The sequence below is a fragment of the Taudactylus pleione genome, unplaced genomic scaffold (assembly GCF_031769625.1).
Source record: "Taudactylus pleione unplaced genomic scaffold, aTauple2 ptg000093l, whole genome shotgun sequence".
In the NCBI taxonomy this organism is placed as follows: domain Eukaryota; kingdom Metazoa; phylum Chordata; class Amphibia; order Anura; family Myobatrachidae; genus Taudactylus; species Taudactylus pleione.
This window is the reverse complement of record NW_028284495.1, coordinates 12,033,591-12,053,290: the sequence shown is the minus strand read 5'-3', so window position 1 is coordinate 12,053,290 and position 19,700 is coordinate 12,033,591. Positions and strand designations below refer to the sequence as shown.

At 43.4% G+C, this 19,700-nt stretch overlaps 1 protein-coding gene across 2 annotated transcripts in view; it reads left to right on the top strand.

Annotated features, from left to right (window-relative positions):
* The first annotated feature begins 212 nt into the window (after positions 1-212).
* The window catches only part of DTNA (dystrobrevin alpha), a 294,993-nt gene continuing 275,505 nt past the window's right edge, over positions 213-19,700 (top strand). Inside the window, exon 1 of one of the 2 annotated variants that reach the window (XM_088469565.1) lies at positions 213-296. The gene's annotated coding sequence lies outside the window, so the exon portion shown is untranslated. Of the gene's footprint in view, positions 297-320; positions 533-19,700 lie in introns of those variants that run through there. The other variant, XM_088469560.1, reaches the window with a different exon arrangement.

The window sequence follows — 19,700 nt, the reverse complement described above, 5'->3', positions numbered from 1 at the left end:
TGATAGAGTGAACTACACATGTCGTGATCAGTGTGACGTGTGGTGCTAGAGATTCCCATGCAGCCATGTGGGAACAGTGTGTAGAATGCATTCTGCCCAGTAGGACTGAGGATTTCTCATATGGCAAGACGTCAGAAAGATGCTTTTCATGGTCGAGTATCTAGAATGTTATAGGCTCATCCATTGATACAGCGCTTTCCAGCATTAGAAGGCAAATGAGCGTTGCTGCTGCTACTGCTGCCTCCAGCCTGCAGACGGCAGCGGACTGTGCGTAAGGCGCGTTCGAGAATAGCAAGGTGAGGCTACACACATAGCATGACGTACTCTCGCAGCCAGGCTGGGAGACGCAGAGACCGCAGCGGGGAGGGCGATGCAATAGGCAAAGTAAACATAGAGCGGCAGTGGCGGCGCTGCCTAGTTCTTCCGAGCCCTTGCAATTGGATTAGGAGCACTGAAGGCTGACTCTCCTCACATCCCGGGCCAGACCTGCAAAGCATGTGCCGGGACCGATTTCCGAGGCACCCCCTGAGCGGTAAGACTGTATTACATAGACGGTGGTGACCTTACAGCTGGATCTGCACATTAGCTCACAGGTGCACACAAGCTGATCATCCATTCAGCAAGCTTGGAGCTGGTGGTAGCCATTCTTCCACTCGCATGCTTCCCCCACCACCTCCCAGTGCACGCTCCTGCATGATGGGGCATCTGCAGAATGGGGGGGGACTACCTATGGGAATGACAGTTGATACATTGCAGGACTGCATCCCCATTGCAGGTCCCTGTACAAGTTCCTTTATCATTGCATAAACTGCAGTGCTGCTTAGGGTCACTCTGTGTGCACCTCCATCAGCTAGTCCTAAGCAGACTATATAAATCATGCTGTATGTTGGATCTGTGTAGAAAGCCATAAGGAGAGGTCAGTGTTACAGAGGGGAGTATGTGAGGACAGGGATAAAGGGATCTGGAGGTCTGTCCCTGCTCCTGGCACTCCTGCTGTCAGACACTGCCTGTGTGGATTGGAAACCTAGTGTTAAACTCATGCATGACATCCTTTATTATCAAGACCGTATATAGACATTGTTTAATACAGCCCATCATTGCCCAAGTATCTGCACTTACTATGGAGCTGCTCACTTATGCTCTATATCATGTGTATGGGGGTCTCATGTTTATTATAACACTGTACTGTGCTGTATATTCTCAGGTTAAGTTTTGTTTGTATTTTGAGTGTGATGATTGTATTAAGTTCTTGAAGCTGTAGTATAGTTATTACAATGCATGGCATACTTCTAGCTGCACAGTGGGCTATGCAGGTGACATCATGGTAATGGCTGGTTGGTGTATCCACATCTGTCCTGATAGTCATGTCTTCTACAAACGTTCTAGTAGGAGTTGTATTTGTTCTGCCATAGTATGATGTCATTGGTATATGAAATGCCTACCTCCCTCTCTCATTTAGCTTTGCCTATGGAAAATAAAATACCTGGTAAACCTATTAATAACATTTGGACAGTTTTCTTTTAAAATACATTTGTTTTATTCCTGTTTTTTTTTTTTTTGTTTCTTCAGAAATAGGGTATCATTATGCTGCATTTGTGATTATTAGCTGTGAAATGTGTGTGTGTGTGTGTGTGTGTGTGTGTGTGTGTGTGGGGGGGTACTTTGCCCCAATGTTTTACATATGTTATACATTTACAAAATTCTTAATTATTGGACGATAATTATCTTGAAGTTGTTTTACACAATTATTAATAATGTTTACATTTGATTTAATTGTTGTATGTTTTATATTTATCTTTGGGCTCAATCCAATTACTTGCAAATGGTTAAAGCAACGGCACCGCCTCTTGCGGCCCGCTCTGAGCCTGAATTCGCTTAATTTTGCTGGAAGCCCTATGGGGCTACAAGCTCTTTTATGCGAATCCGGGCTGCAGTCAAGTACGGCCGTTGTCGCGATGACTCCCATCCGCGAGTACATTGCGTATAATTGGATTGACCCCTATCTATATCTAAAAACTGGTGATTACACTTAAAGGGGAACATGGCAAGAATGTTCTTTTTCCCAAACCACATCTATGACATTTTAAACTATTCAAATGGGGGGATGGCTAGATTTAAAAGTCAAATATCACCTACATTTGCCCTGTAACATGGACCTGTTCTCTATAGTAAAGACACACATTTTGAAGGCTGGACTCCTATTCAGTTTATCAATGTGCTAAGAACCAGGGACACCTCTGATGCACTGACTACTACCCCCATCCTCATCCCCCAGCCTATTGCTGCATTATGTGGGCATCACTTCAATGGGAATGTCAGAAGTTTACCATTTACTGTTTGATATTTTTGCATAAAGAATGCTGTGATACCCGCACCATATTGCCTAATTTCGCATTTGTGGGAATGTATCAAATGTAAAGATGCGAAACAAGCTTTATGAAACTGCTATATCATGTGTAATCATTTTCAAGATGCAATCTCTATTTCCTCTTAATATTTAAGCTTTACACTGTAATTTCTTATAGTGCGCAGGCACCGGAAAAGCAGAGAGCAGACGCAATCAAGCAATGAGCAAACTCACTGCCACAATAAGCAGCAATATGACATTTTCTGATGTAGAACCCAATAGTACCCCTTTCAGACATACGACCCGGGAAATTTCCTGCTCAGACCCAGGAATTTCCCCTGTGTAAAATCCCGGGTATTTGGTGGAGACCCCCCTTTCACACTACATAGTCTACCCGGGAAATTCCCGGGTAGACCCCTTTCAGACACAAGCCGGGTATTTCTGTTTTATACACACTGGATGCATTCCCCACCTCTCACTTCCTTCTCTGACATGTCAGCGCCACAGCCTAATCCGGACATGTCCCCCGAGATGTGCTAGGGGAGAGCGGGGGACTAGCCAGGCTGGAGCCAGTACTGCCATTCTGTAATGGGTCCCCGGGCTGCAGTGACAGGGGAGGCCCACTCTTGGAGCCAGGTTGATGGCGCTGCGCTAGAGCCGAGCTTGGTGACCCCGTGAAACCCCCGCCCCAGTGACCCGGAGCCGCCTCTTCTAGCATCCTGCCCCTCACATTGCCCCTCGCAACAGGGGCAGTAGTGGTGGTCCTATAGGATGCTCTGCGCTGTCGGCTCAAAACAGCAGCGCTGAGCGTCCTATAGGACGCACTGCGCTGCCAACTCAGAGCAGCAGCGCTGAGCGTCCTATAGGACGCTCTGCGCTGTCAGCTCAAAGCAGCGTTGAGCGTCCTATAGGATGCTCTGCGCTGTCAGCTACATGTCAAAGCTGCTTGGTGCTGCCCGGGAGTACTAAATTCCTGTGTAGCACCATTCAGACAGAGGCAGGGTAATTTCCCGGGACTTAAGTCCCGGGAAAAACCCTGGTCGATTGCAGGGGCGGCTACCCGGGAACTTGTTCCCGGGTAGGTACCTTTCAGACAGACTTGGCTTCCCGGGAATTTGGCTGAGGCAGGCCAAATTCCCGGGAATCTCGAGATGTCTGAAAGGGGTATAATTAACAAATATGGCCCTAGTTGAGCTAATGGTCGCGATGGTGGACGGCCCTGGGCGGTAGGCCAGCTGAGTAAGCCTCAGCTTACTAAGGTTGGCTGGCTTGCGAGCCCAGCAGATTGCGTACGTCCACACAGTCCCTGGGCTGGCCACTGCCGGAAAATGGGGCGGACACACACGATTTCTGGGAACGCCGGCATTCAAGGGCTTGCATGCATCTTAGCAGGACCCATTCTGCACACTCGCAGAATGGGTTCTGCGCACATGCAGATTCCTGATAAACTTACGTGCACTGCTGAATCAGGCCCATGATCCATAGAATTGGTTGCTTTGTTTCGGAGTTATGCCATTTAAAATGCATCACCATTGTGCTCTGGAAAATGTGACAGTTGGTGAACTCTCCCTGTGTACCTATTGGGTGATCTGGAACATGTGACCTGCTGGGTGATCTGGAAACTGTGACAGTTGTTTGCAGCCGCATATATCAGCGTGTCTTGTGGGGACCTCAGTCACTGCTGTGTTATTTCATTATTCACTTCTCCACGATTTGTTTACATCAAACAAACCTAGATGCCGGCCTCGAAGAAGTCGGCGTGGTGGAACCCTTACAGGTCGCCCAGAGTGCACAGTTCAAAAATGTTATAGTCAAGAATATTATCATCACAATCAACGTATAATCAAATCAGCTGATACGCCGCTTGCATTGGTCATGACATACACTGCACAATACTTACTCTGGGTCCTATGGACGAGCAATGTGTGAACTGTGATGCCCTACACTTCTTGGTGGAGGAGATTAATGGCCCTTTTCATACTGCTTTTACAATGTGGTTATTTAGCAGAATTCTTTATGACAAATATCATCAAATTCCGGACTCATTATCGTAATGTCCTCCATAACTAAGGCAGTTACCGCTGGCATTTCCTAATATTATATTATTGGTTCACAAATGTCTACCTGTAATTTGCTCCCCCCTCTTCCCTTTTATCTGAATGTTGGTAGTTCCTTCACATGGAACATCCTCTATGTTTGGATCTCTTTCTCTTTTGGATCTCCAGGTGGAAGGATTGGATACGTAAATAGGCCAATACAGTAGCTGAGCCCTGTGTCAGCTTCTGCTGTGAAACTACATTTGAAAAGATTATGGGCTCCATTTACTAACGAGTTTGAGCACTTTTCAAACTGTTTACATTTGTTACAGAGGAATCTTGTATTTATGAATGTAAGCAGCGCTGGTTTTCAGCTTTCCCCCAGCGTTGTTTTTTTATTCATACCTCCATTAAAAATGTATGCATACCTGTATTTAACAACGGGCGGTATTTTGAACTTATGCACTTGTCGGCCAAGTTTCATTTCTCCTTCCTGCAGGTGCTGTTATCTAGTGCTGACAAGCACTATGGTCCTGGCTGGAGACTGCAGCATCCGGGTCCTTGCCAACAATTCACTGCTGCAGCTCCATTTCCGCCCCTTCCCTCACACTCTACGCCCTTTTCATCCAACTCTCCACATCCTAGTCCCCTAGCCCCCACCCTAATTGCGATTTTTTTTATTTAAATACATTTGTACTGGTGTATTTTATGGGTCCCTCTTCCTCCCCCCCCACCCCCACCCAGTGCACAGCATACGGTGGCCCCCAACTTCCACCCTCCCGCATCAACTGCAAACCCTCCCGAAGCAGACGGCGGCCCCTACCTTCCGACCTCCTGCATCAGCTGCAGACCCCTCCCCCCGTTCTCCCCTCCTGCAGCAGCCGGCAGCCCCCCTCCACCATTCCACATCAGCTGCAGACCTCCCCCTTCTTCCCTTTCACAACAGCAGCCGGTGCGCCCCCCCCCCCCATCACTACTTCCATGTGAGGCAGCAGCCTCCTTCCCCAGCCCATCACACAACATCGTGAGGTTGCTGCTGGGCAGAGAATGGGATCCAGTGGAGCCAGCCAGAAAAACACGCTGCGCATTCACCATATTCAAGAAAAAAGAAAAACAGCGCTTGTCAGCGCTGCTAACATAAGAAAAACAGCTCTGACAGGCAGAATAATATTAGCACTCACAGACAACATTATAATTAATAAATACTAGCTGAAAATGATTTAAAAAAAAACAAAAAACCGTGGCAAGCACAAAGCAAAATGATCACTAGCCATGAAACTCGTTAGTAAATGGAGCCCTTAATCATAGAGAACATTGATCTCTCTGGGAAACCCATGGTCTGTAAAAGAGACCTATATTTCAAGTACTGGCTGAACTGGGAGTACTGACAGCAGTGCTCATGTCCTCCAGTGTTTGAGACCTGTTATTGTGTACAGACGTCAAATTCAATTGGATATGAGTGAACTGGTGTGACTGCAGGTAAACGCCAGTATGTGCTACTGAAAAGGAGTCTGTGTACACTGTTACTGGCATTATAGCAGGTAGTACAAGAGAAAGAGAAGCTGGCAGTTTGGTATATGATTTTAATCAACTGGGCATTTAAAGTAGTAATTTACTTTACTGTTAATGTTAGATTTTCCAATACTACATAACAGTTATAGTTTTGTTTATTGAAGCTCCCTATAAAGGTATGCAAATGACCTGGACTGAAAAAGGATAAATAATTCAAGTTGTTTTTTCAGGTTAGCTTCTGTACGATGACAGGATTCCAATTAACTGAGTAAAATTGTGAAGTAAAAATGCTCTTTGATACATTAGTTATGTGAATTGCACAGTAGGAATCAATAGACCAACAATCTGCCATTTTATCCAGAGGAAAATAATTATAGTTTGAGTATAGAATAAATCTTTCTTACATTTTATCTCAAATACATCCAGTTTATTAACGCTGGTATGTCACTCATTCAGTGTTACCAATGTCCATGCACTGGAAACTGACATAATAATGTCACACCCCAGCGCCATACTTCCAGTTTAAGGAACAGGAGATGTCTGATCCCGACGCCTGCCTGCTAAAGCAGGCAAGCAACTGTGGTGTGGTAGGGGCGCTGCATCAGGCACCACAGAGCTTCTCCCTACTTTGGGAATCTTCTGTAAATCATGAGCAAAATTTTGTACCCAGGATACAGTCAGGTTGTTTCTGTAGATCTTAGATACTGTACGGTTAGCTCGGCTGAACCTAAAAGATCACTTACAGATAAAGGGCATGATTCAGTAAGGATCACAAATGCAACTACATACGCAGATCGAGTGATTGTTAGCCATTGCGCATGCCTATAAGCCGCGCTGCGATTGCACTGTGCGATGGGTTCTTCTGTGCGACCGTAATTCAGAGTGAGTGACAGGCTGTCAGCGCTTGGGGGTGGTAAAGGGGGAGTGTTCGGAGAAACGCAGGCGTGTCTGTCCGTTTGAATGCCGTTGCTTGGTCGTGCATCATTTAGCCACTGAGATTGCATACGCAGCTTGAGAGCTCAATGCGTGCTAAGAGACTTGCCGTTTCTGCGGCTGGTGAGACTTGGTGTAAATGCTGCGTACCTGTGCGCTGTGTTTCTATGGTACAGATGTTTATGCAGAAAAGCGACATTGGACAGATGTGAGAAAGCAGTGGTGGTTGTCTTTATGCCGGCTGAGCTTTGGTGAGCATTAGCATATTTTCACCGATGTGTCTAGTCTTGTGATGCCTCAAAGGACAAATCATCATGGAAATATTCTAACGCAAAAATACTCCGGTCTTATTTGTTTTTGGATTTTATTGTTTTCTTTTTTTCAGCTAAAGATTAACAAAAATGAAATTAATTTTCACAATTTGTTTTACACCATTCTTTACATATGATTTGCTACATTTCAAATAGTTTTGTTTTTGGAGGAAGTGAATTAGTTCTGTAGTTTTGATCTCCTGTTTTACAACCACCAAAATAAAATAAAATAGAATAAAAAACACATTACAATTTACAGTCACTGGTAACTTACATATAAAATGCATTATAGCTCTGATTTGGGTTCCTTCCTCATAGTGCTGGGGTTGTGAGTTCAATTCCCGACCAGACCTCTGTCTGTGTAGCTTTTGAATGTCTTCCCCATGTTAGTATAGGTTTCTTCTTGATGTTCCTGTTTCACCCAACATTTTGGCGCTATATAAATAATTGTTGATGATAATAAATTGGAGATATTTATGCTACATAATCGTGTTACACATAGGTGTGCGCAGGCTAAGGACAAAGAGTGTCAAGGTAGGACATAGTGTAGACTACTCACCTTGACAGCAGTCATTGCTGTTGTTACCTTCCACCATCTCAGACAGCTCCCAGGGATAGAGGCAGCCTTGTTATGAATCTAAGATGGCCGATGTAAAAATTCTGCATTCTGATACAGCAGTTTCACACCGGGCCATCTTGAGTTAAAAAAGAGTCTGCCTCTTCCTTGGGTGGGGGGAGGAGATGCTTTAGGTAGGTAGTGTGTGGGTGCACAACCCGTACTCACATCTATGATGTTACATAAATACCAAGAAAAATTGGTGGTGGTCAGTAAATATTTTTTAAATTGCCTGTAAGAATTGTTTTCAATGGCTGATGATCTAACACTATTCTCATTGTAACCTTGATTCCAGTAGTTTATTCTGTAAACTTGTCTGCAATAAAAAATCAATTATATTAATTTACTTTCTCACTTGACTCTCGTCTGTGACAGACATACAGGGGCATATGTATCAAAGCTTGATGTGAGATATATATCACCAACCAATCAGCTTCTAACTTACATTTTTCAGGCTGTGTTTAAGAAATGATAGTTTGGAGCTGATTGGTGATATATATTTCATAATTTTATCTCACATCAGCTTTGATGCATATGCCCCACAGTCCATTTGCGTGGAGAGTTATTTCTTAACGTTTGTGCCTTTTTCCCTATCGAAATAGGTCATAAGTGTATTGTTTATTGGGCTTACAACTACACGTATGAGAGATGCAGCAATTAGAGAGTACCGAGTTGCTTTACTTAAGCATTATCTTTAAGCCTTACCATAAAAATTATTTTCATCAGTCTGTTAGTTGCTTTGTACTCATATTACATGTGCAACTTAAACCTTAATCCACTGTACTGGAGATGCCTGTGGAATTCCAGAGATTTCTCTAAGATTTGTTACAAGTTTCTTGAAATTATTTCTTTAAATTGTGAAGCTATTTTGATGAACCTAATGTTACAGTAGTCTAACTCCAGTAATTATAGATCATGTTCTACTTCCATCAGCGAAGCTGTAAAAATAGTCCACCAATTATTTCATCCTTAGAAAATTAAAATTTCAACTGTTCCGTACCCTGCTTGTCAGAGCTGTTCCTTTCCCGGCCTGTAAAACCTAGAGTTATTACAATGTAGTGTCATGACACTTTACAAAAACAGATTAAAAAGGCCCATGTACAGCACATTTTACAACAGTCTGTCTTCTGCTATTGCATCGTATGAGTCATATGGATTGTCTGAAAAGAGAAATGGCTGTCGCCGATGTCATGTCTTTGATATTGCTAGGTATAAAAATCTGCAAAATTGATAAAAAAAATCCCTAAGGATCGCTAGGTTTTCAGAGATTAAATTCCAGAAAATAGACATGATTTTTTGTACAGTACTGACAAAGGGCCTGATTCAGAGCCGTTCGCTATTTGCGGACGTTCGTTCAAAAACAAGGGGTGGCTATTCAAATGATCCGTTCGCAAATTGCAGTCTGTTCCCACCTCTAAGTCTGAACGAGCGAGCAAAACATACGCTCGTTTATTTGATAAAAACGCCCCCTGGCCGCTCACTCCATACGTCATGTCCGCTATTTATTAGATTAATCGAGTACATCGACCAGCGTATGAACTGCTCGCTATTCTTGTGGTTGGTTTTTGCTACCACAATTTTGCGAACAGTTCTGGCTTAAAAAAAACCCAGTGACATGGTCAATGACGCTGCTGTTTTAAATATGCACACCCATAAAACGCCCGTTTTGACCTTTAAGCACGCCTGCGTTCTGATATCCACTCCCCGTTTTCAAGCACCTTCCCCTGTTACCACCCACATACGCCTCATTCTGTCACTCAAATTATCAGGCATTCGCTATTTTGCGAGCACATGAATTTCGGCCGCACTGACTGGTTCGCGCATGCGTATAACGATCCGTACGCATGCGCAGATGTGCGAACATCGCTCGGAACGAGCGTACTGCCGCTAGCGAGTGGCTCTGAATGAGGGCCAAAATCTTTCTTTATTTTAGGCAGTTTAAAGGCACACATCCACTAGACGATTTATTTGAGCGATTTAATGTTATCGTTCAATTGTTCATAAATCGCTTGCAAATTGTTTGCAAAAACGTCTTAAACGACCAGCGATATGCACTCCCGCTGGTCATTTAGACATCTATCATTGTGCAAACTTGCTGTACAACCTGACTATATCGTCAGGTTCAGCATGTTTGCAGATGATTGATGTGCCTTCACTGAACGACTGCTCGTTCAGTGAAGGCACATCAGACAAACGACTGCACGATTACAATGTACTAATTGTGCAATCTTTTGCCTGTCGTTTAGTGGATGTGTGCCTTAACTTTTAAGTCACAAAATAAAAATGTATGAAGTGGTCAATATTATTTTTTTTTCCTGTGCGTTGAGTATTGATCAGATGATCGTTAAATACCTTGGCAGTTTCTCTGGCCGCTTCCTGCCTGTATCTGATTATTGGCTCTGTATTCCCTACCCTTTTATTAAGAAATGGAGACTCTTCCCTGTGTTAGATCAGATCATTTATGAAAAAAAAAAAAGGAAACACTAAATATGCTACCTATCTATTCCCTTTTAGTACTGTCTATCTGTCCGTCTATTTATCTATCTTACTTGTCATTTATAATATAAATATACAGGTTGAGTCTCCCATATCCAAATATTCCAAAATACAGAATATTCCGAAATACGGAATTATTTTGGCATGGCTGAGATAATGAAACCTTTGATTTTTGATGGTTCAATGTACATAAACTTTGTCTAAGGCACAAATTATTAAAAATATTGTATAAAATAATCTTCAGGCTATGTGTATAAGGTATATATGAAACATAAATGAATTTAATTTCTGTACACAAACTTTGCTTGAGCCACAAAATTATTGAAAATATTGTATAAAATGACCTGCATGCTGTGTGTATAAAGTGTATATAAAACATAAATGCATTCTGTGTGTATATTTGGGTCCTATTCCCAAGATATTTCATTATGATATGCAAATATTCCAAAATACGGAATATTCCGTTATCCAAAATACCCCTGGGACCAAGCATTTTGGATATGGGAGACTCAACCTGTATTATAATAATTATAATATAATTAACGATCATCAATTATGTGGTCAAACCCCAGAAAATGCAGTTTTTGGGGGTTTGAACGCATTTGTCATATGCACCAAGCTTTCTTGGACCCTGTGGGTAACGCCATCTCAAGATGGCTAGAAGCACCAGAGCAGAGTGACACACCCCAGGCAGGAAAGAGGAACTGCACGAGTTGTGACAGATGCAGGGTGCTAGAATGAACACTAGTATTGTATGTCTACTAGTTCTGGGCTGCAATGCATTGACATTCGATTGCCATATTTTCTGGCCAAAACACTTGTACCAAGAAATAAGCAAACAAGTGTGCTGCCTTTAATGGTCTGAATGTTGCTGCTGTATACCTCCATCTATATACACAAGATGCAAATTGAATACCACTACATACATGTAAAAGATATTTTGAAGGATGTAATGAAGCTGTATGCACTAGTGTCTTTGCATCGTACAAGTTCTGGTGTATCTTATAGTGCAACAAAATCCAGTATGTTGGGGGTATGGCATAAAGCCTACATTACCTCTATCTTCACTGCTGCTGCTTCACTCTAGATGTCACTGGGTTAATGCTGGACTCTATCTATCTAGACTAGCAGTCCTCAGGGCTAGTTCTTTACTGAGCTCCCAGCTTTAGCTCTTGTCTGGCTAATATAGATGTCTATGCAGACATGGCTTATATCTCATTCCCAGAGTGTCCTGCGGGTGGGAAAAATAGCGGTGCAGCACTCGCCGCCATTGAATGGAGGCCGTGCACATGCACACAGCATTTATTTAGAGGGGAGAACTTGAGGGCAGCCTGGCATGTCTGTAAGTGCTGGCAAGCCCGCAAGAGCGATGAACAGGGGGCGCGCCTTAGACGCACCCTTTTTCTCGTGGCCATGCCCCCTCTTCGGGCACGTGCTAAAGTGCCCTCTCTGCGGTCCGATGCCCTGCCCCGCTCCGGACCTAGAGGTACCGCTACATCCTGAATACTCGCAGAATCTAGTAGTCAATGTTTTTGCTACAATGGCCCCAGTGTCTCCGTCAAGTCCAACACCACACTGTATTTGCATAATTTAACATTGTGGGATAGCGCCAACAAATGCCATGGGCTTGCTCTGACTCTTGGACCTTTTAATACTGCTTTTTGATAAACCCTGGTTTCCCTTCAGGTTGTATTCCTTGCTCATTTGTACCTTGATTGATATATGGTATTAAATATATGCATGACCTTTCCCAAAGTTCTTTCTTTGCCTTTTATTTACTTATATACAAAAACAAGTTTAGGAAATAAAATGTAATTCTCTTGCAATTGAGATACTTCAGTGGCTTCAAAATACATGCTTGAGTTGTAGACTCCTTACCATGGTTGAGTCTCTCAGTCACCTCAACAAAGTGCCTCATTTGTGTATTATATGTCGCCAAGCTGAAGTTGTTTGGGCCTATCACCAGGAACTCCCATGGGAGCAGGATATTGAGAGACAAAGATTAATGAAGACTGGGAGGACATTAGAGAATATAGAGCCTCCAGATCCGTAGGAGAGTAAATCTGAACCCTTGTTCTAGTTGCATCTGATTCCAACAGGATTGAGTAAAATCACTACCATTATATCCGATGGATGCTGGAGAGTTTGCCAATAACCATGCTATTTCTATAGTTCTCTCTCTCCCTGGATCTCTCTTCTCCCGATTGGTATTCCAGTGGCAACATAGCATCAAATTGAGCTAATTTGATACATTGTATCTGCCGCCCCTTTGTCATATTGAGGCAGGCTGGAAACAATCCTCGGACCCTTCAGTACAAATGGTTCTTAACAGAATTTGAATCACTTACAGGACTTTTTGTCAAATCTTTTGCATAATTCATCAAAGACTCGAACAATATGTTACAATGCTGGCCTACCATTCTCATGATCCCCTTTCAGTACTAAAAGTTCAGCTATGATGGACAGAAATGTTTGGTACATAAATGCTTTCCAGCTTATAAGGGTTATCATCCCTCCCCTACATGATGCCCCCCTCCTGCTAGTGGGTCGCCACACTGCTCCCCATGTTCTTTCTCCATTTATATATTTATTGTTTTTAGTTATGTTTGACATGCTTCCACAGTGTACTTTCCATTAACCTATGGTGCTGTAGTTTGTGAATTGCTTAAGTGTACTGCTGCATGTTGATCTCTCAAAAAAGTCTTTAACAAAAACATACTGTATTTCTTATACAGTCCTAGGCATGATCCCAACTATACATGCCTAGCCAAACCATTGTTTTGTTTTTGTTTTGGACTCATTACAAAAATTAGCTGAACAATGTTCTTAAGGACATAGAATATACAGCTCCATGTAATAAAATAAAAAAATGAATGTTTTGTAATATTATACACCTTCTGTCCTATCGGCATCTCTCACAGTGCTCTATGGAAGAAACGTACACTGTGCGCTACCATGATTGTAAATACAAGCATGGAGAAATAGTGCATAAGAACCACCTAAGCACAAGAGCTTACTATCTAGAGACTGTTTGGTATTAACTTTTACAGGGAACAGGGGACATAAAATAACATCCTGAACCAGCAGGTTAAAAAGAAATTACATTAAATGTGAATAGCTTTGCTGTGATCTTTAAATAAATACACATGCTAAAACTGTACCCCTTCATGTCGGCTACAATTGCTTTTTACCATTAGCGCCATGACTAATTAATTGATGAAAGATGTTCAGTGTCGGATATATTTGTACAGATTTTTATTCTGTTTTGTAACCATCTCTTTCTTTTATTTATAATTGACTTCCATTTATCCAACAAGCAGCTGAAAGTATTTAGGCCATAATTGTAGCTCTTTATAGGATGCACACTGATCTGTAGTAGGTATTGTGGACAACCCATTTGGCAGTGCTTTGCAAATCATTTTTAATGTTACAATTTTCTGATTTGCTGACAAATCTCAATGTATTAAAATGACTTCTTCCTGCTTTCAATGCACTGTAGGTTATCAACGTTTTTCAGTAATAATTTGATCCAGCTTGCTCTGTGTTTTGCCATTTATAATGGAGAAAGGTTGGGAGACTGTGGGCCTGCTTCAGTGGTGGTGGCCATACTGATGTTTGTACAATTAAGAAATTATTTGCTACTGCGCATGTGTGATAAGTCCTGAAATCCCCTTCGGCGCATGCATTCCCCTGAGAGTCTGTTGTTGTTGTTGTTGTTGTATGGAGGCGCTGGCATTAGAACCAGTGAGGCAAAACCATGGGCGTTCCTGGGCGGTATTTGGGAGGCCGCCTGAGGTGAACGCAGAAAAAGGCAGACTCATGGGCGTGTTATGGAAGTGTCACATGCATGTCGGTGAATGCGGCTGCATTCCCAAACGCAGAGACACTGCCACGTTTAGCTGGAGTTCCGAAGGAGACCCTGTGTCAGTCATACACTGGTGCAAGTGTTGATGGTACGGCGATGGTGGAGCGTTTGGAATCACCGGCGGAGTTGCACCTTCCACGGGCTTTGAAAGTGGGCGTCTCAGGGCTTACACTATCTGATGCACAAGGGGAAGGCTGAAACTAGCATTTGCTTATTACCACTGCCGCGACTTGCCAAAAAAAATCACAACCACGGCTTCAACTGCGTCCACCTCTTAATCGCCTGTGTGACTTCTGCTACTGAAGTGCTAACAATGCTCCTCACCTATGTGATGTGGCAATGCTCCCTTTATTATAATGCCTCTGTGAGGTGGTGACACTTGTTTCCCACTGAGACTTTGACATTGTTGAAAGAGGTGGCAGAACTTTAGAGGCTCCTCCTTTTTACTAAATACATTTTATGTAGGCTAATTAACATAATTAATCCAGCTAAAATGTAATTGCATTTTCTGTACTGTAACTCTTGGGCCAAAGCAGCTTGTGCGTTCCTGCAGTCAATGATTGGTCTTCCTGCTCACACCTCCTTCCAGTGGAGAACAATAATAATTAGGTGCTATAGGAGGAGATTTATTAAACAATCTAAAGGAGACAAGCTGAGGTGTTGCCTATAGCCGCCAATCAGATTATAGCTGTCATTTTATAGAATGTACTAATATTAGGTAGAAAATAATAATTCTATAGCCAAAGCCTCCACTTGTCCTCTTTAGAAGGGCCCAGAGTCCTGGGGTAAGCTATTTCAGCATTCACTTCTCAGGACTTCACTAATACCCCTTTTACACCGGAGCTAAAACCTGGGTTTTTGAAGGGTTAACCCGGGCAGCTCCCTGGTGTAAAAGGGGAGAGAGTTGGATCGCCGGATCGAGTGACCCGGCAATCCAACCCAGGTAACTAGCAGGGTTTAACACAAGCGTAGCCCGTGAAACCCTACTGTGAGAACAGCGCACTCCGGGTCACGATGACCTGGAGTGCGCTGCTAGCCAGCCGATTGGTCCGGCTTCAGTGGCGCTTGGAGATGGCGTCATCTCCAAGCGACCACTTTCAGTCTGCAAAAGCCGGGTCTATGCAGACCCGACTGCGTTGTGAGCGGCACTGACTCGGGAATGTTCCAACTCCGGGTCAGACCCGTAATTTAGGTGGAAAAGGGGTATTAGTAGAAAACTGACCAAATAAATGGGTTTTTCTTACATTTGCACCAGGCAGAGGTTGTGTTAACCACTTATCACTTATACCCCTTTCACACCAAGCTACTGATCTGGCTTATTGCTCAGCCCGGGTTGCGTGTCCTGGGACTTCAATCCTACACAATGCAGTCTGGAAGGGCAGACCCAGGTTATTCGACCCAGGTTAAGTTTTAAAGCTGCTGGTTGGCTTTGGATGCAGAGGCCCTCCTCAAGGGATTGTGAACGGGTCGACCTGGGGGTAACCCGGGTTCAAGGTACAGTTTGCAAGGGGTCTGAGCAGCTCTGACAAGGGTTGAAACTGCGTTCACTACCCTGGGTCAGACCAGCGATTTTGGTTTGAAAGTGGTATTAGAGATTCCATGGAACATGTAATTTTGTCAGAGGTGCCCAAAAATTTCCATTCAACTGTATGTTTATATTATTACTGTTCAATACATATAACATATGTTTGATTTAAATTTTCAAGATGTGTGTGTGTATGTATGTGTATATATATATATATACGAAAAATCATAGGCAAAGGAAATGTAATGCATGCCACATAGCCGACGTTTCAGAGCCAGACACGACCCTTTTCTCAAGGCAGGCATTTGTGATATTCAATTACATTATAGACAGCAGACATGATCGCTAATGAATCTTACCTTTAAGTAGCAGTATGCTTCCTGTGTGCTGGCGACGACCGGGACAGGCAGGGGGAGGAGTTGGTGCGCACGCGGCGGCCTCTGTCCTCCGCTGCTGACGTCACTCCAGAGCTGGTGGGTTGTCATAGTAACAAGCCACCAGACGGGTGTACTGTCTACCCGGTCCGTCTGGTGGCTTGTTACTATGACAACCCACCAGCTCTGGAGTGACGTCATCAGCGGAGGACAGAGGCCGCTGCGTGCGCACCAACTCCTCCCCCTGCCTGTCCCGGTCGGCGCCAGCACACAGGAAGCATACTGCTACTTATAGCTGGAAAGTTTTGAAACAGCACTGATACATGAAGATGATATATATATATATATATATATATATATATCTCATCTTCATGTATCTATCTATCTATCTATCTATCTATCTATCTATCTATCTATCTATCTATCTATCTATCTATATCTATAGCATCTGTAACCAATACATGATGGGCTTGCCAATATGCTAATGATGGCAAACTGTGTACACTGCTTACCCCAAGGTAGGGGGGCTTGCCATTTAATGTGTAGAGGGATGCTTTTTGTTCTGTTATCCTGCAATGAGAAGACACGATTTTTTTTTGGTAGAACATACTCTTTGTAAGCTATTAAACTTTTCCTTGTGACAGTCGGATAACCTCCCACTAGTCCATAAATAAGGGAACAAAGAAATAAAATTTCTAATCACTTAAAAAGCAATACCAGCGGGACTTCATTACAGGCGTAATCTATGCCAGCCAGGGACTTTCTACATGTTGAAGAATTACAGTGTAACATTTACATTACTCTATTCAGGATTTTTTCATTCAAGAACTGAAGTTGTGATATTGTCCCACTGATTACATTACTGTGCATGCTAAATGGAGGCACCATAACCCGTGTTCCTCACTGTTTTCAAACATTTTGTATTTTGCTTCTGATTGTTGACTGGCATATATATATCCACATATGTTTCCAAATAGAACTTCAGAAATGTACATGGCCAATTTAAGTTTGGGTAACTGCAATTTGACACAGCGGGCTAAATTCACTTCAAGTGCATACACACTAGACGACTTGTAAACAACGAGATGGTCGTCCATATTTCCTTTGAACTCCCGGACAAAAGATCTAGTGCATACACATTGTGCAATCTACAAAATGACCTATTGTGCGTCGTTTAGTAATTTGGTCGTTAACTATATAAAGTTAACATATCGCCTGGTCGTCCGGTAGTACGTACACACTGCACGATTTTAACCAAATCATAAATGAGATTGTCAGATTGAGCTGCATGTAGGGACAACTTGAAGATGCGAGGGACAACGCCACGGGAGTGCGCATATTGCCTACATAGTTGACGATTTGAACAATTTGTCGTTCCGATGCGTCGCAATTGGGCAAATAATTCAAAAAATGCTCGTGTGTACGCACCATTATTTTTAATCCATTTAAGAGGCATCCATTTACATATGTAAAGTGCACTAAAAAGCGTATGCACATGTCTATATGCAGATTCAGCAACATCTTAAGGTGCGTATCCACTAGCAGACTGTGAAACGCCTGCACGATTACGACATTGTAATCGTGCAGTCGTTTCACAGTCTGTGCTGTGCCTACACTGAACGTTCAGTCATTCAGTATAGGAACCCTCCCTCATCCCCGAACATGGCTAATCGGTCGTTATTGGCAGATTGGCTAGCATGTTTGGGCGATGATAGATGTCAAAAACAACCAGCGGGAGCGCGCATCGCTGGTCATTTTTGACATTAAGCTGCCCAATTTGTGCCCGATTAACAAGCGATGCCGTTATTGTTCAGTCGCTCTGTTTAATCGGGTAGTGGATACCCACCTTTACACTCACTGCTCGTTATGGTTAAAGTGGTTTAGATATGTATAGGAGGTTAGCATTAATATAGATTTAGGTTGTTTGGTGTTTTTTTTTCATTTGCCATAAATTTTTACATTTACATTGTACTTTTCCAGTTCTATTATTACAGCAAGTATTTATTTTCTTGTATGCCTATATTCTGTGTGCAACTGCGGTTTTATCTGCATGCGAAATGCTACGTTACAGTGATACAGCCGCTTTTCGGGCATCCATTTCAAAACATGTGGCCCTTAAGTTTTTTTTTAATACTGCCCCTGGCCCCAGTGTCTCTGATACCTGGTGGCTTGACCCTTCTCAGGGACCAGCCATCTTCTTACTCATGCCAAAGATTAACGTTAGCTGATCCAAGTACCCCATTCTCCTTCCTTCCACTGACGGTGTATGCACTGCAGAGTCAAGGAGCGGTGCACCATAGTGTAACTGGACCAATACTGGACCTGTACCATAGAGAAGGAGGAGGTTCAGGATAGAGAAGAATCCAGGAGGACAAGGGGCTTGGATAGAGATGTATGACAGAGGGAAAAGGAGGTGGAGGATAGAGAAGGATGTAGGAGCAAAAAGGAAGAGGTGGATAGAGAAAAATGAAGTATGAAAATGTAGGAGGAGGGTAATTTAATTTCCGGCTATTGGTAACCATTTTATGAAAGGGCCTCAGGGAGCGTCACCCATGGAAAGAATGAAAGAACCCCTGGACTGATTTGTGTGTGTGTGTGTGTGTGTGTGTGTGTGTGTGTGTGTGGGGGGGGGGGGGTGTTGGTGGTAGTCAGGGTATAGGAGGAGATGACGTTGCTGAAGCAGAAAGCAAAAGCAGCTGGATTTGGGTAATTAACTGTAAAGATTGATACCTAGCATACCTTCTTTATTGAATGGCAATATGTAGGAATCGGTATGATTTACCGTGGGGCAGATTTAAAATGTGCAGAGAGATTTAGATTTGGGAGGGGGGTGTCCAAATTGACATCTAAAGTGCAGTGTAATAATAAAGCTGTGCAGTACTTGTGGGCTACATACAAAAGCAGCCAGTATTTACACTACATGCAAAAAAATGGATGTATTTACATCCCTTGCATTGCAACATGGTTTGTCTAGGTACACAGTTACGTGCTAATTCTGACTCTATTCCCAAAGCTGCATCAGGCCCTCTGTCCCTTACATTTTGCATATTTGGGCAAATGCATTATTTTGTATGGGAAGTACATGATGGAAAGAACTGGGTAATTCTGCTCCACATATTGCACTTGCAGACAAAAGGTGATCTTTGCATGAAAGCTGATGATACTTTTTGCTGGAAGCCCAAAAAAAAGACAGTCCTACTGAAGTGATCAATGATTTTAAACAGTCTGAGCAGAGGGGTATGTGTATGGCTGGAATCGGTATGATTTACCGCCATATGCATGTCCGGCGGTTGGAATCCCGGCAGCAGTGGAAATCCCGATCGTCCTCAGGTAAGTATTAGCCAACCTAATTCTACCCCCTAACCCTCCCTTAGGGTGCCTAACCCTAACCTCCCCCCACAGTACCTAACCCTAATCCCCCCTCTAAGTGCCTAAACCTAACCCCCCCCCTTCCCCGCTGCCTCAACCTGTCCCCCGGGGGGGTGCCTAACGCTAACCTCCCCCCAGGGGTACCTAACCCTAACCCCCCCTTCCCCTAGCCTAAACCTAACATCCCGGGGGGGTGCCTAACCCTAAGACCCCCCCGCGGCTATCCGCGCTCGGCGCCCCGGCGTCCCTTCGATCTGGATGCCGGGCTCCCGGCGTATGTCACGCCTGTCTTTAGACCCTTGCCCGGAATATGACT